The sequence below is a fragment of the Brassica rapa genome, chromosome A05, assembly GCF_000309985.2.
Source record: "Brassica rapa cultivar Chiifu-401-42 chromosome A05, CAAS_Brap_v3.01, whole genome shotgun sequence".
NCBI classification, from domain to species: Eukaryota; Viridiplantae; Streptophyta; class Magnoliopsida; order Brassicales; family Brassicaceae; genus Brassica; species Brassica rapa.
The window spans coordinates 17,942,415-17,953,693 of NC_024799.2; the positions used below are offsets into that span (position 1 = coordinate 17,942,415).

General features: G+C 35.0%; 2 long non-coding RNA genes across 2 annotated transcripts; one reads left to right on the plus strand and one right to left on the minus strand.

Moving 5' to 3' along the window:
* Positions 1-946: 946 nt before the first annotated feature.
* On the plus strand, positions 947-2,132 carry LOC117134016. The gene is made up of 2 exons (XR_004458120.1): positions 947-1,042; positions 1,179-2,132. It is a non-coding gene; the product is annotated as an uncharacterized LOC117134016 (long non-coding RNA).
* Positions 2,133-5,654: 3,522 nt separating this feature from the next.
* On the minus strand, positions 5,655-11,187 carry LOC103868946. The gene is made up of 2 exons (XR_004458115.1): positions 9,276-11,187; positions 5,655-8,288 (listed from the first exon to the last, which is right to left on the minus strand). It is a non-coding gene; the product is annotated as an uncharacterized LOC103868946 (long non-coding RNA).
* Between the last annotated feature and the right edge of the window lie 92 nt (positions 11,188-11,279).

Sequence of the window (11,279 nt, forward strand, 5' to 3'; positions counted from 1 at the left end):
CGTAGAGACCGAGCTACTGTCTACCTTCATCTCTTCTACCTTCAGCTTACCCACAAGTTTGTCAAACTTGAGCTCATCCATGTTTTTGGTCATATTCAAGACCGCTTTGTAAGCTCCAAATTTTGTTGGAAGACAGCGTACTAACTTCTTTACCAGCTTATTCTCCTTGTATTTTTTTCCCAAGTACACATGCTTCATGCGTCATAACATTGAGTTTGGCACTAAAACTTGTCACATAATCATTATCAGACCACCTGAGATTCTCAAACTGCGACCCAAGATGATCCAGACGTGTCCTCTTGACACACTCAACTCCTTCAAACGAAATCGGCAGAATCTCTCACGCCTCTTTAGCTGAAGTACTCCCACGGATCAGCTGGAACTGTTATGCTTCAACGGCTCCAAAGGATTGAGTAATGGAGATGGCAAGAGAAACTATTCGATGATGACTCGGGTATCAATTTTCTGAAAACCAAATTTGCATGGCTCTCCTGGAGAAATCTGTGTTTGTCTCTCTGAAAGATGAGATTATGTTCTTGACTAATTGATAAATCTCTGCAAGGATCGAAGCTGAGCTCCTAAATGTGCTGCAGTGGAGACGGGTGATTACGCTCTCTCCAAATAAAATAGATCGGCGACTGCCACACTAGTAAACAGAGAAACTTCAGGTGCTTGTCTGTTGACAAACAAAGCAAGGTTTGCAGAGAGTCTGTCCAAGAAGATGATGGCAAAGATAAGCGAAGCTTCAAGGCGATAGTATTCGAAAGGGAGTATTGAGAGATGAAGCTTAAAGGAGTACCAACCACTGGTACGTGAGAGAATTTCAGATCCGGCGACGGGGAAGATCAAGCAAAGGAAAAAGATGGATTTCCTGTATGTCAGTATGTAGAGAACACGTTAACCCTATTCAATGAACCTCAACTTCGCCAAAGAATACATCACATACTCACCACGAAGCCTCTGAAACTCTTCCCCACCGTATATTCCATAATCCACCATGTTTATTTGATCTCAGACACGGCCAAAAAACATGCCAACAAAGGTATATCAAATCTCTAGATCTCCTAAAATATATAATTTTTTCTAGTATAAAGAATCTTACAATTTGCCTTTAAATCCATTTTCTTATGGTTTATACTGATCGTTGTTCTGATATTCAATGGTGATTTGTTTGTAAGGGTAATTATGATGAATTGGGTGAAGCAGTGAACTTTGACTACATCTCTATCACTTATTTATAGTCTCAAAAACTAGGGAGTTTAAGAGCTGCAGAGAAGGAGTCACTAAATTGAACATAGAAAGCAAATGAAAACTCTTAATGAGAGGTTTGAATGAGGATTACAAACGTTCAGAAGCGTGTTGCAAAATCTGCCATGCAAAAGACGTACGGTCTTGAAGAAGACGAAGTCATTCAAATAAATGGTGGGCTGTAAATGGACTTTGTTTATGTTATGGAAGGTCATCAATATTAGATTCAACTTGTTATAGAGCCCTTTTAGGCCTATTCGTTGGAACTATTTTTCATCAAAAGTTGAGAACTCTGTAGACAGGCTGACGTGTAGAAATTTGCCCTACTCTTTGCGGTGACATGGCATAAGGAAAATAGAGAAAAGTCTCATTTATTGTTATAGATAGATAAGACCATAATTTAGAAAGAAAATTAAATATATAGTGAGTAAATGATGTTGATGGGATACACAATATATACATGTCTACGTGTAGACAGCGCCAGTCTAACTGTAGTGGACGCCCTACGATGTAGAGTATAAATGTGGTGGAGCTTTTCGTTTATTCATGTGTAATGTTTAGCATGTACGACAAGTTAGGTTATATTATGCAGTGCCGGCCTTGGGGTAGTGCCCCCAAAGTACAAAAGCACAGGGTCCCCACCCTTTCACCAAAATTTCTTATTACTTTAAGGTCCAAAATTTTGAAGTTTTCTAAAATTAAGGACCCAATTTTTAAAATCAACCATTAACTTTGGAGAATTTTTTTTATGGCACAAGGTACACTAATGTTTTGAGCGGGCCTGCTATTATGAGTGACTAACATACCATTGATGAAATTTTAAATATCTAAATAAAATCAGTGGCATAATACGTAATATATCACATAAGATCAAAATTAACTTCTTTTTTTTTGCGTCAATATGTTTTTAATATTAAAAGAGACGGACCAAGCCCGGAACAAATTACATGAAAGGCCCAAAAACCAACCGGGCTAAAACTCGTTTTCCAATTGGGCCAAAAACCTACGGCCCAACTTGAGAAAACCCTAATCTCATCACGGACTTGAGAGAAGCCGCCTCGCATATTGGAATTTTTGATGCAAGGACACGTGTTGCCATCCTCGACGACGAGGGGACACATGTCGCGAGGGCGTCTCATCACCACCGCTTCTCATCATCGCCGGAGATCCAGACTTCGGATCTCCCGACCAAACCGGAACTCCAAAGCTCCGCCAATCTTCACCGCAAACATCTTTGGGCCTCTAATACCGGAGAGAATCGATCGCCTTGGCGAGACCACCGTTCACCGCAAACACCCAAAGAAAACATCGCATGCAACATCACCCTTTTCACCGGAAAGCTTCACTTTCCTCCGACGAGAACACAAACAACCGAACCAAGACTAAAGCGCAGAAATAAAATGAAACTAAAAAAGACTAAACCCTAAAAGACTAGGGGACAAAACCCAGCGACGCAAAGCTGTGGTAGCCTTCACCCCCCGGAGACTAGAGCCGACGACGGCGGAACTAAGGAAGCTTCCCCGCCATGGAGACAAAAGACCGGCGGCGACGGATCTGTGAGAGCCTCCGTCTCCCGGAAATAGAACTCGAACTACTTAACCGCCCATCCTTCCCGCGACCGCGTCGTGGCTCCAGTACCAGAACCACGCCGGTTGATGGTTGACCAGAGCTCCGACAGGCGGAAGCCAGATAAGAGGAGGAGGAGACAAGGCCTGTTGATTTTATCTGAAGGAAAAAGGGTTCCGGTGACGGCACGGATGCTCACGCGCCAACCGACCGCCGGATTCCCAAAGTTTCTCTCTAACTTTCTGTCTCTTTTCTATTGTTGCGAGTAAATCAAATCAAAATTAACTTGAAAACAGGTTTTATTTTATTTTAATAGTATAGTTGTAGAGACATCATTTATGTTGTATTTATCTGTTACAAAATTAGGTTATTTATATAGATATATGGAATGATGTGATCTTGTTCCTGGAGAGCTTTATCTATCAGAAGAATAAAACGCTCATGTGCGATAATGGACCGTTGCCTATTATGGTCCGTCCAAACCGTCCAAATAATGTAAACTGTCATTTACAAAGATAACCAAATTACAGTGTAAGGTCATGATTAACCCCAGTCTCTTAATTGGGGGTTTTAGCTTCGACTAAGAGACGGTTTTTAACTTTTAACTAAGAAAAGTTATGAACGGTCTTTTAAATAAAAGATATAAGAGACGTATGTTAGCCTAAAAGTGTAAAAAAAATGGTATCAAATCATGAGTTAAGAACTCCAAATAAAAGACCGGGGTTAATCATGCTCTAAGTATCTGTCACGGACCCACGGTGGCTAGAGCTAGAAACCAGTATCTCATACCAATACTTGTAACTGCAGCTCCTAGCTAGATTTCCAAACACAATGCATGTAAGAACATGTAAAGGAAATGGGGGAGATTCTCTCAAAGAACACAACGTTAGCGTCTATCTAATGAAGCGATATGATTCAAGTATATCTACGACAGAGGCGGGTGCGGATTCTAAAGCAAGGTGATGAGCTGCGGTTGTGAACTTCAAGCAATGTGATGAACTCCAAGAGGTTGGTAAAATGTTATAGATATTAGAATATGTCTTCCATTCTATTTTAGTTTGGTATCTTGTGTTCTAGCTTTTTTTCATATTGCATATATATACAATCCTATCGACGACTATTGACATCTCAGGACCGCCTAATGCATATGTAAGCCCAAGTTCACTAATACATACCGAAGAATAAAGACAACTAACTTAGGCCCAATTTCAAATATGCACAAAGGTCCACCTAAATAGTTGAGGGTAAGTGTAATTGCTTCTGATTTTTTTTTATTGTGGCAGTGCTGGTATTACTGTGGTTTCCTATTATTAATACTAGGGTTTGGCCCGGGCTACGCCCGGGGTTCTTGTTTAATTTTTAATCTTGATTATATATATTTTGTATGTATATTTTAGCACATAAATATTTGAAACTATTATTAAACTATAAATTGCTAGAAAACTTTAAAATTACTGATAAGCTATTATTAGAATATAAGTTGCTAGACAATTTTAAAATTATTATTCATTTCTTTTTGTTAACTTTAAATATTTTTGGTATTGAAAATTATGTATAAGATGATGAGCCAAATGAACAGCAAATTAGTTAAATTGGTTCGATTGTAGAAATGTTTCAGTTCACTTATAATTTTTTGAAACTTTTTTTCGAATAAGTTTTTAAGTAATTTAACAAACTCCTCTCTCCATTAAATCAACAGTCCTATTTTTTATGTTTATGTTTTATTAATTTCGTTAAACTAATGGTTTAAAAGTTATAATATGTTTTTACAGCTAAAAAGTTATAACTTTATCAATAAAAGCTATAAACTAAATTCTTGCAATAATATTTATGCTGTATAACCCAACTAATCGGACCCATGATCTAAATTTTCTTTTATTATTTATAGAAGTTTTATGTAAAATATTGTTAAATCTACAACCAATGAATTCATAATTTTCACGGGTGTTAGAAAATTTGTCTTTTGATTTTTTTTTTATTCCACTTTGTCCTACATCTGTCTTGATGTATTTGCACCATATATATAAAATCAATTTTAAACAATGATCATAATCGTATAATTTTCTCAAAGTTGGTTTGTTGATCAAAACAGTTATCTGTGATCCTTTAGCATGATAGTTTACTCGGGAAATTCTTTACAGATTCCAAACTGAAAACTGAAAGTGTTTAGACTCCAGCTTCTTTACAGATTCCAAATTTTGCGCCACAACAGATTTCATATAATTATTTCTATATATAGATGATAGTTTACTCGGGAAATTCTGAAAGGAATACATTTCCTAATTATAAGCATCTTTTAATGTTTTTATAACTTTATTTAGCATTATATCTTTATTAAATATTTTATACCATTTAGATGTAATTGTAGATTATCTTAAGCTATGTTAAAGTTGAATGTGTGAAATTTAGATATTTATTTATATGTTGTATTTCAACTTCAATCTTTGGTCAGACAAAACTCGAGATAGTCGTATATGTAACTCAGGTTACATATATTATGGATGACATCTCAGTTATTATCGTTAAAGATCTAGTTTTTTGTAATGCTGACATGAAAGAATGAGACACAAACATAATATTTCACTAACATGTGGCCAAAGATGATAATGAATTCCAAAAATGGTTTGTCTTTATAGTTCGTTGAAGATAGTTAACACCATACGAAGTAAATAAAAGCATAATAGAAAATATTTTAGCAAAAAAAAAAAAAGTAAATAAAAGCAACAACTATACATAAGCATTATTTTAGGAGCCGACGCCTTGGTTTCAGACTGTATCATCTTCAACTTATTCAAGGCGTACTTTCTTAGTTGCTTTTGAACATGTTGGATCTGTGGCCGAAGTAAGGATTTTCTTATGCTATTATTTTATTAGTTGATTGTATCTGAGTATTTAACTTTTGCTTGTAGCACATACAATAAGAGCACTTGCATATGTTACCGAAATTAATTTTAAACTTGGAGAATAATAACAAAAATCAGAGAAAGAGGCAACATGTCACGTGCGTGCACAGCTGTGTCCACTCTTCGCTTCGCCAATGAGTGAACAGCTGAGAGCTCTTATCCCTTCACCATTCACAACTTCTTCAAGGCTTCTGTTTCTGTCTTATGACTCTCTTTCTCTCTCACTTTTTTTACATCTCTCTAATAACTTCCACTTCTTCTCTAATGGTACAATGATAACTCTAGATTCATCCATTCATGTTTTCTGATCCAACACCTCTCGGTCAAACCGTGAAACTGAAAAGCTTTCTGTGGTTATCTCTCTTTGTAACAACTCTTTCCTTCTTATCCGTCTTTTCTCATTCTCTTCAAGCGTCACCATCTCAATCGTTGCACAGAAAAATACATTAGCTTATTTGTCTCCCAGCAAGAACCTGTATACCTTCGATGGCAAGTTTTCTTTGATTGATCTCTGCTCCTGTCCTAGCCTCTCAACATCAAATTAGTGACGTGGTTTCGTCTCTCATCGGATTGGTGTCTCTGTTTCTCTGAAACTCCTACATCGATGGCTCCATTTCTGGTTCTAAGCGCTATTTCTCTCACCACCGTGGATCTATCGATGAACTTTGTTTCGGGTCGGATATCCACTTTATCGATCCTTGGTTCTTGCATCAGACTGAAATTTCAGGTGGGTTGGATCTAAATGTTTTGGTAGTTTAGGATCTGGCGCATAACAACATCATGACTGAACAACAGCAAAATGACAACAACTACCACACTCGGATCAGATTTCAAATCAGAAAAGGAAAGCTCAGAGTTACCATTGTTCTTTGCTGAATGAGCGTGGTGCAGATTATGTTAGCTACACACTTGATGTCCATGGGATCCTAGTTTAACCCGCTAAAGCACCGTTGTGGAGAGAGCAATTAATAAGACTATAAGAGCAAGAGTATGATTCGTGAGAGATTGTGATTCTTCGTGAGGGCCTTTAGACCATATATATGCAGACGCTTTGGTTGATGGAGAGGTGAAAATTCTGAATTGGTGAGGAGAAAGTGGGGTGAATTGATTGCACGAAATTAATACTAAATCGAGGGAAGATGATCTGATGGTTGCGACGTTACGGTTACGACGAAAACGAAGACGTTTTGGAAATAGTGAAGATGTTTATTACTCCATGTTCTTTTTTGCAAAAGAAAATTACTTTTCTTTTAATAAGAGGGTAAATAATTAACGTGAGTTGTACGGAAGAGTGATGATTTCGGTCAGAGAACCTCATGATGGACGGACACAGGCCTCCTTCCATAATATTCAACGGCCAGATCTTTTGCTTCCCTTCCATTCCCATTTTCACCGCCTGTTATTATTATTTTTTTATCTGGCCCAACAGCAAAGTGACGGAGACAGCAATTTTGTAAGCGAAAACGGTTAATGGGCTAGGTTGCAATTACGATTTGTTGGTTTGGATTGCCAGTGACGTGGCAGAATGAATGGCTGAGAATATTTTGCCTATGTGGCATCCTTTATAACATCTAAAATTAGTCTCTTTTATATAGTGGGACTACTACCTAAAACGCATGTTATTATCGTTAACTCTATTACTACTATTATTAACTCTCTTATCACCTTTACTTTGATGTGTTACCATTCATTGTATTTGCTATACAAGCCGAGCTTTTTGTGGTCGCTTTCCTTGCTAAGGCCAAGCAGGTAATAATAATAACAATGCCAGACCTGTGATTACAAACCATGTGTGTGGTCGTCCTACCATTTAACAGTCTATGCTGTACAGTTTAGACTTTATATACGTGTACTATTTCTGCCTAAATAAACGCGTTTTCAAACTTTTAAAATAAGAAAATAAAGATGGCAACAACAAATTGAGAACAAATACAATTTGAAAAACCTAAATAACTCGTCATTCTGATGGTCTAAAAACTTATAACCAAATAAATAAATAAAAATTGATATTTTACTATTTTGAGAAAACTACCAAGTTTCTTTTCACCAATGATGTTCTAATTTTTTATATAAAATTTCTAAAATACATTCTTTGAGAAAATACATATTTCCTTACATAGAAATTTAAGCAGAGCCATAAGCTCAAACGACCAAACTGGATTTCAGCCAGCGATCTATTAAAAGACAATACGCAAAAGGCCTCTTTTCTTTTTAGCTTTTGATCTTCTAAAACTTAGAATCGACAATGCAGTATGCATATAGGTGATTCATAAACAAACCGATAGCGTATATGGATTTTCACAAGGTTTACCGTCGCGAGGATACGTGTGTTTTTTAAATGTCATTAAATATTTTTGGATGTTTATTTCAAAAAGGTTAAAGTGTCACACGTGCATGTATTTAAGGTACGGTATGGGTTACATGAATTAGTCATTTCGTTTTCTCATCTGCGTTGGCTTTCGGCCTTACTGGCTACGTCGATTAGATGTTTGGGCCCTATGCATTCGCAACATTCCAAGATTTGTCGGGACTCACACGAGTGTGTACTTGATACATATAATATGCATTCACCTATAGCACAGCTGTAAACTAGGTTAGCTCACATCCATTAGCACATATCTATTTATCTATTAGAAACCATGTCCATTAAAGATCAGACCCACTAAAATTCATGTTTACATGGACTGCTATAGAGTCCATAATAAACCTTATAAGAATTTTTTTTAATTTTAATCTATAAGCCTACAAATTTTACAGTTTTGGCAGGAAATTCGATTTTGCGTTTTCGGTAGAAAAATCGATTTTACGGATTTGGCAGGAAAACTCGATTTTCTAATCTTGCAAGGAAACCTGATTTTGCGGTTTTTGCGGGAAAAACTCAAATTTACGGTTTTGGCGAGAAAACTCGATTTTGCGGTTTTGGCGGGAAAACTCGATTTCACGTTTTTGTCGGAAAAACTGGATTTAGGTTTATTTTGCGGTTTTGGCGAAAAAACTGGATTTTACAGTTTTGGCGGGAAAACTCGATTTTACGGTTTTGGCGGAAAAACTCAATATTGTGATTTGGCAAGAAAACTTGATTTTGCGGTTTTGTCGGAAAAACTTGATTTTCCGGTTTTGGCGGGAAAACCCGATTTTGCGGTTTTGGCAAGAAAACTTGGAAACTCGATTTTGCGGTTTTGACGGAAAAACTTAATTTTTCAGTTTTGGCGGAAAAAGTCGATTTTCCGAATTTGGCGGAGATTGACCGGAGAGACGAACAAAGAGACTTTCTCCGATGGAACTCAGTTTCAATCGCCAAAGGAATCGCATAAACTCTCTTTCACGAAAAAATGAAATTTCCCAATTTTCTCCTAAATTTTGGAAATCTTATAATTTTTTTTTAAATTGGACCGCCCATGTCCATATTAACCAAATCCACAAACACCCATAAATTAATTAGTTTCACAATTTTGACCATTTAAAGTCTATCTAGAAATATGAATATAACTAATGAAAGCCTAAATATATTTGGACATGGACGCCCATTAGACAGTCCATCCATTTTACAACTCTAACCTATAAAGTGTAGGTGTATGGACATGTAAAAAAAACAAATAGTCTCTAGTTTCCTCTCTTTTCCACATAAAAGGCAGCCTTGCACTAGCCTCCACACTCGCATTTTACTCTGTAGAAAGCATGTTCTTTACAGCCAACCAAGTGATAAAAGCATATCTAGGCACACCTTGTGCAAACCAGATGAGCTTATGCCAAAGAACTGTTTCACGCCTAATTCATAACTCTTTGTTTTGACTATGATTTTATCAATTTACAGTTTAATTACATTTTTTCATACTCATAAATATTTTGCAGATAATTATTGCCAAAACATACAAATATAAATATTACGAGTTATGGTTTGATTATTTTCTTGTTTTAAAAAATATGTTCATATATATAACCTGTGTAAAAAAGTTTAAAAATAATTCAAGCAATCACAAATAAAAATAAAAATTAATTTCAAAATAAGAACTGAAAACAATATTTGAATTATAAAAATATTTCCCCTAAAATATCACTTAATATGATATAAACAGGGTAATTATTACTGGATTTATTTTTTTGAAAAAGTTATTACTGAATTTAGATCATATCTAATCACAGTATTAAGGACTTTCACTTTTATATTTTTTTCCCCAGTCTAAACATTTTAAATAGCAAGAACACCATGCTTTCTACACGTGCCAAAGACTAGCTAGTATATAACTTCTATTTGAAATCGTGGATTAGTAAGAGAACATTTTTAAACTGAGAAAATGATTTTATTATAAAAAATTGATTGATGCACCGAGATATTTGGTTTATTTATTTTTGTTATCTCTAATCTAAATTATATGATTTTATGGATGTTAGGATGTTGAACATTATTACCAATAGTCTTTCCATGTTTAGAATTATATTCAGCTTATAAGATCTTGATAAACGAAGAAATTAAGAATATTCTCAAATTTTTGTTTTGACTAAGCCAAGTTTTGACATTCAAAACGTAACTCAACGGAAGTGAGAAGAATTCTTCATTTGTCTATTCCGAAGTACCAAGGGACAGTAATCAGTTTCCTTCCGCTTCGAGCCCATCAAAAATTCACAACAATATGAGCCATAAAGCAACGAAGAGAGATAAACATTACAGTAAGGAGAAGCGAGCGTGTGCGTTTTCAAGATCATTAATGATACAGACACTTACATGTTTCTTGTTTGCCCAACTACTTCCAAGTACATTCAATTTCAATGCTCTTCGGTTTCATACTACACAAAAATTCATATCAAAATTCGTTGAATAGTATTTTTAGATCTATTGGAATATCACCGTTTAATTAACAAGTTAAGACTTTGCAGGTTAGCCAAAAAACTATACATTTTATAGATATCATGACAGTTGAATCCAAGAAGATCTGCTAGGGAACCATTAGATTTTATCTTCTTTAAGAATTGTCCTCTTCAGCAGCAACATCATTTATATGTTCTGTGTACAGAGATATTAACAAGATCCCCATAATCTTAAATCATATTAAAAAGAGTAAAAAAGACAAAACGACCTATACTATTGATGCCACCATATTATAATTGTTTACAGAACCAAACCAGTCAGAAACATAGTGTCTCTGTCATGATATATTAAATAATGCACATTCGTTAAGAAACTAAAAACCAAATAAATATATATCAAAATTTCTCACTTTCCTACGTGTCGCAATAGTTAATTAAAAAAAACCCTTAATGAATTACAATGTTATATGTAATTTCCATTATTTAAAATATTTAATAATTTATGCCAATTAAATTTTTTGTTTTAGTTTTCTTTTTAAATTTTTCTAAATAAGATATATAATAAAAGGAAATATTCATATAATACAAAACGAAAATTATATTTACAAAAGGAAAGAAAACATAGTTTATCAAAAAAAAAATTATATATAATGTTATTTCATAAAAGGAAAAGTTCAAAAAACCATTTTAATCTTAAAAATAATCATCTCTTTAAAAAATAATATTGAAAACATAACATATATTTTAAAATTAATA